The 6,330-nt window shown below is 45.9% G+C and overlaps 1 long non-coding RNA gene across 1 annotated transcript; it reads left to right on the top strand.

The window, feature by feature from the left end:
- Positions 1–742: 742 nt before the first annotated feature.
- Positions 743–2,908, top strand: LOC104875686. Its single transcript, XR_784144.1, has 3 exons — positions 743–905; positions 2,245–2,328; positions 2,818–2,908. It is a non-coding gene; the product is annotated as an uncharacterized LOC104875686 (long non-coding RNA).
- The last annotated feature ends 3,422 nt before the right edge of the window (positions 2,909–6,330 follow it).

Below are 6,330 nucleotides of genomic sequence, written 5' to 3'. Positions count from 1 at the left end.
AAATGGCTCAGTGTCCCTGGCAACACACAGCAGCAGACACTCTTACAGGAGTTATGAGAGAGATGCTTTAGAGTGTCAACTTGTTTTCAGAAAGGGTGTGGAAATCTGGTTTGCAGTTCACTTTAAAAGTTACTTCTTTGTGACAACCTTGGGTCTCGAATGCAAAGCAAGCTTCTTTCTTGCAACGTGTCAGTTTGCTAAACTCCATAAGATTTGTTTTTCCAGATCTCAGCCCTTTGCCTCTCATGCTATTTGATCCAAGAACATCAGAAAAATATTATATCGAACTAGCAGTGGGACATCTTGAAGCACAGCACAGTGTAACGTTGAGAACAAAGACAGGGTGTAAGGCGTGATGATCTTTCCTTTCTCCATGCATTATCCATGACTATCTAGTGATAGTCACTCAGGGTAGGGGAACCGAGAGGAACTCTGTAACTGCTGCCTGGAGCACCACACACATTGGATGCCCAGTCTGTGGTCCCTTACTGCACCACCACTTTGGATGCTATTCTAAAGCTGAGCAGTATAGTAGGATCCCCTGGAAGTCAGTGCTGGCAGAGAGCCATGAGAGCAGGCTTACAGCACAGTCCCTCTCAGTCCGGAATACTAAAGACGGAGCATGCTGCTTATCCTCTTAGCTTTCAGTGAAGCCTCAGATAAACCAGAATAGCTTATGGCCCATTAGGATGCAGGTGGTATAGGATGCTAAGCACCTCATCACTGTGGCTAAGTACCCAGGAGCAAAATCATGATTTATACATTTTCCAGTCTTCTTTGTCTAGAATTTTGAAGACTGGGGCTCTGCAGAGACTGGCTGGTGAAAAGCGCAGAAGCTGACACCATGTTTGGATACCCTCCAGTGTTCAGTTGCATGTCCAGCCCATCATATTCTCCAGTGCAGGGTATGTGAAGAACCTAGGGAGCGTCATTTTATTTTAAAGTGAAAAAGAAGGCGAGGGATTTTTTGCTTTGGGAGTACCAGAGATCGAACTCAGGTCCTTTTGCTTGCGAGGCAGACGCTGGAACCACTGAGCTAAATCGCCAGTCCCATAAAAATGAAAAAGAGAATCATCAAAAGCCTACCTTGATTTTATTAAAAATGGAACTTCATAAATGTGGCAAGTTAACAAATGGTCATCTTGAGTGGGAATGCCCAGCCCAACTGAGTCAGCATGGTTCTGGGAATGGAAGACCCATCTGAAGGTGATGCTGGAAAGGCATAAAAGGAGGAAGCAGGGGAGGATTACTTGCTGTTGATTTCCCAGGAGAAGCTTTTGTTGCTTCTGATTTTCCTGCTACAAACTCAGCTGTTCTAGGAAGACGGGGAGGGGAAAGAGCTCAGGCACGGGAGGGCTGCTGCTCTCTTTGGGGGAGCTTTGGTCTTTGCTTTTATCTTGAGTGTGACTTCCTGGCTCCAGTGAAGATCCCTCAGCCTGGTGACACAGATCCTTCTCCCCACCAGTGCAGACCTTCCACCACATGCACTTGGACCTTTTTGGCTTAGATCCTTGCTACTTTCTTGCATGAAACATTGCCATGGGCTCTAGGCCCCCTGCTGGACTCGTGCAGGATATTTCCATGGGATCCAAGACCTCCACAGGATTCCTCCAGTCTCTAGAGCTTGGACAGATCTTTTGCACTCTCCTACATCTGATTTTTGGGGTGAATATTATGAGATAACCCTATACATTTATGTGTCCCATATTAAATCTATTCTCCTGCAAACCCTGTAAACATAGGACTTAAGTGGCCGAGGCTGCTATTGGGAACGGTGGTCCACTGCCTTCCTGGCATTGCCCGTGAACACACCGCAGCCTGTGGACACTGCAGTGGTATCGTGACAGGCTGGGTGGGCCGAGGGCTGTCATGTCTGGGAGGAAGGCTGGTTTCCATCATGGCAGGCCGTGTCTCCTCTAGGCAGACTGAGCCTGGCAATATCACAGGGAAATATTTGCCAGACCAAGGGCACAGGGTGGGGGCGTGGGTGCTCACTCTTTTTTATTCTGATCATCCATCAGAAAGTGGATGTAGGATGCCAGCACATCCCAAAGGAGAGAAAGCATTTTGTCTAATCTCGTGGCTTTTTGTCAACAGAGCTCCCAAGCCTTGGAGTTTGGGACGATTTATTTGCATTCAGCTTTTTGTACAGATGATTTACCAACATACACATAGACGAAATCACAACATGCAAATGTGCCAGCCTTAAGCCAGAAGTGGCACAACGCCCTCTGCTCCTTCCAGATCATCAGTCTTTCTCCGAGGAGCTGGAGGCCTTGGGAGTGGGAGCCACTCGCGGCTTAATCCTTCGCGCGCCGAAACACCATGGTATGTGGCACCTTTCTTTTTCTCTCACCGTAACATTGGAAGGGTAGAAGGCAGGGGATGCTCGGCAACACTGACTGTACAGAGGGTGCCGCACGCCCTGTGTGCTTTGGACTAAACTGGAAGACGTTGACAGAACCGCGGTGCTGCGAGGATTACAAAGGCTTAAAGTAGAGCTCGGCTGGAAGGGGATCCTGGCCATGTGAGTGGGCTGTTACCAGCGGCACAGACAAATGGGTGAGATGCTTGCAGGATCCTTCTGAAAACATCAACACTGCTTCTCTGACAGGCTGTGTGATTGCACTTCCGTTTTATGGGCTCGCTGCAAATGGTCGACGAATTTCCCCATTGTTTTGAGAAAGACGGTGATTGTTCTGCTGCGAAGAGATTCCCTCGCTGCGTTGTAGCCCCACTCTTGCTGTAGTAAGCTTGCTTTTGTCATCCAAGCCTCTCCAGAAGGGCCCAGTTATATTCTGACTCTTCTCTTTGCAGCTCTTGCTGGAGCTGCTGGGAATATTCACTGTAAAGGACACAGAAACGATCTCCTTCCTACACTCGAGAAGAAATTATTCCACATCCCATAGAACAGGTAAAAGTCAGAGTTATATTATATTGTGTCCTGCCCCTGGGTTGCTAGCCCACCAATGGCCCAAAGCCAAAAGTGGTGTCTGTAATGGTAAAACGTGCGAATGTTCCTCCTGTAGAGGCATCGCTTGTCAAGGAGATAACATCCTGCTTTAAGAAAGTGAGAGCAGCTTGCGGAAGACGGGTAGGAATGGTCATGGTATTGTGTCTTACAGACCCAAATCCTTCCTTGCAGCAAGAACTGCAGTGAATTCTCTCTGGAGACAGAGTAAGATTTCTAGCAAACTGCAGCAGTATTAGTTTTTCTCTTTGTTCAAACTGCAGTGGTGGAACACAGTATCTGATGGAAGGGTTCTAGACTCTGAAATTGCACAGGAGCAGCTCCTTCCTGTCTCCTTCTGGGCACACAGCACGCACTCTCCTGGCTTTTATGGATGCTGGGTCCTGAAATTATTTCCCAGCTGATCCTCCCTTCCGAGTAGCATCCAGCCCTTGTCTTGCCCATGTGAGCCAATGGTAGCTACTCACTATACCCCATAGGCTCCCACTAAACTGTAGTACACCCCTCGGTCCTTATCCAAACCATGCTGTAAGGTAAATACTGTTATTATCCCCAATTTACAAATAAAGAGGGTTCACAGAATCCAGTAACTTGCTCAAGGTTATTCAGTTGGAGAATAGGAGAACCCCATTCTGAAGCCAAGCTGTGTACTAGGCCCGCTGATGGCCTTTACCTGTACTCTGTGTGTCTTCCTAAAGGGCTACATACCTTACATAACTCTTCCTAGATGTTGCTGCCAACTTCTATCCACAGCCATGTGCTTTATTTATTTATTTATTTTGGGGGGTACCGGGGATTGAACTCGGGTCCTTGCACTTGCAAGGCAGGCCACCGAACCACTGAGCTAAATCCCTGGCCCCATGTGCTTTATTTATAACTGTACACATTATGAACAGCATCCATTCTGGCCCTTGACCTGTTACTCTCCTAGTAAATACCTAAGATTCTTAGTAAATGAAACTTTTCCCCCATAAGCGTATACATTCTTTAAAGGCCAATGTTCCCCATAAGATGCTGCTTGAAAATAAATACACAGCGATGCCTGCTCACTCCGCTACGTGTGTCAGTTAATATAAATGCTAACAGATGATTAAAGATGAAGCACGCACCTCCTTCGTCGTCCTTTCTCTAAGTACCAGTGAATTATGGCCTTGCCAATGTCCAGAACATTCACAGGACCGACTTTAAAGTGCCAGGCTTCTCGGAGTCCTGCAGCGACTCACTCTGTTGCGCAGGCAGGAGAAGCGAGTATGTTCCTGAGCAACAATTCAATCGTGAACAGGTCAGAGGGCTGTCAAATAAGACACTGAAGTGATGTGCTGAGAACAAGCCAGAACTATGCGAAAATCAATAAAGACATCTGAGAAATCGCTGGGGTCGGCCAGACCCAGGCAGGTCTGCCGGGCTGAGGCAATCTAGTTTATCCACAAAGTAACCGTTACTACAAAGCCCAAGCTGAAGAGAGGGAAGAAGGATCAGACTCCCTCTGTTACAGTTCTGTGCAGGCACCTGATAAACAGGTGTGTACAATTGGTGCTTCTCAGAGCACCGGCCATCAGTAAGTCCAGAGGTTGATTCTGAACATGCTGGGGAGTGACTTGGAACAGAACAATTAAGGGTAAAATGACTATTTCGGGAGGAGTCTCCAAAGGGTGGTGATTAAGACATGGACTCCGAGCTCTGAGACACTTCTGCTGTTTGACCATCACTTACAGTGTGAGCCCTGCACCCGTATGCCGGGTGATTTGTGCCCCTTTCTCTACAGAAGAAAGACTTAGCAGAAGCTGTGGGGCTGTCCCTGGAAAGATGTAAGGGTTAAAGAAGTGGCGCTAGGCCTGCGATGCATCTGCCACCCACATTAGCTTTTACCACAGTGCAAATCATTATTTTCATCACCAGCAAACTGAAAAGTCCACAAAACTAGTCTTGGTGTTTCAATACATTTTGAGGCTTGAAAAAAATTTTTTTCTTCTTCAAATTCAGTTGAGAAAGGAGAAAGCTAAGGCATGAAGACATGTGAAAATTTTTCCAAAGTCCTAGATCCTTACAGGGATAGAACTAATATTAAAATTTCAGCCACTCAGTCTGTGACTACCATTGTTCCACTCACTGGCTATTCCCAAGTGCCCTGTGGAACTACAGGGGACAAGAGGTCAAGTTTTGCAGTAGCATAATTGTTCTGCATTTGTCATATGTGAAATTAAAGTTGAGCAGGGCATGGTGGTACATACTTGCAATCACCATATTCTGGGAGGCTGAGGCAGGAGGATCTCAAGTTTGAGATTAACCTGGGTACCTAATAATTTGGCAAGACCGTGGCTTAAAATTTTTTTAAAAAAATCAAAAAATGGCTAGGAATGTAGCTCATTGTAGAAGGCCATACAAATAAATATAGAATCAATTATAAAAGAAATCATCCTGAAGTAAAATTATAGGACTGAGATAATGTAAGAGGTCCTGTTTTAAACTGTAAGACAGGGACAATCTCACTGAGGAAGGAAGACTCAGCTGTGAGCTTCAGGACAAAGAAAACATGGCAGTGATGGTGACAAGGAGGTTGGCGGGGAACCTGTCAGTCTGGAGGCATCACCAAGATGGAAGTTTCTGGGAAGGAGAAATCTTGATTTCAACTATTGGCTTAGAGAAGGAAGAGAGAGAGAGAGAGAGAGAGAGAGAGAGAGAGAGAGAGAGAGAGAGAAGCAGTCCCAGTGACCGTTCAGAGACAGGAGACGCATGTCTGCATCAGTTCAAGCCTTCAAAGCTGTCTGAAGAGTGAGGATTGAAGTGTGAGGGAAGGGAAGCCACTGAAATCACTGCTTTCTGTGCTTTGGTTCATGGTCAAGAGTGAAAGCTGAGGCCAGTTAGGAAGCCGCTGTCCTGAGAGGTTTACATCTTAGCAGAGGCATAGCACTGAAGAAGGAGAGAGGCAGCATGACAGAGGTGTATTTCAGAGGCAGCATCTACAGGGTACACACAGAGCCCACAGCTAAATTTGATGTGAGCAGGTCATCAACTGAGGATCCCAGCAAAATGCACATTCGCTTTAAAAAGTGTAACAGACAGGGTTTAAGTCATTTGTAATATGCAGCCATTGCACATGAAATTTTTATAAATTTCTAAGGTGGATATAAAAAGTAATCTCTTTGAAAAAATAACCATATTAAGTTAAATGCCATGTTTGTCATTATTTCTTAAACAGCGTGAAAAATTCCCTGTTTTTTTTTTCTTTTTTATTGAGGTTATTGGTACAATCTAGGTATGCACTACAATTACATTCATCATTGGGATCCTGTACCTTTACATAATAGGTCTTGATTCTCATTTTTCCCCTTGTCCCTGCCCTCCCTTCACCCCCCCTC

Source organism: Fukomys damarensis, unplaced genomic scaffold (assembly GCF_012274545.1).
Source record: "Fukomys damarensis isolate Sample0158 unplaced genomic scaffold, DMR_v1.0_HiC HiC_scaffold_4, whole genome shotgun sequence".
In the NCBI taxonomy this organism is placed as follows: domain Eukaryota; kingdom Metazoa; phylum Chordata; class Mammalia; order Rodentia; family Bathyergidae; genus Fukomys; species Fukomys damarensis.
Note: the sequence above shows the minus strand (reverse complement) of the source record. Positions and strands in the feature narration are given on the sequence as shown.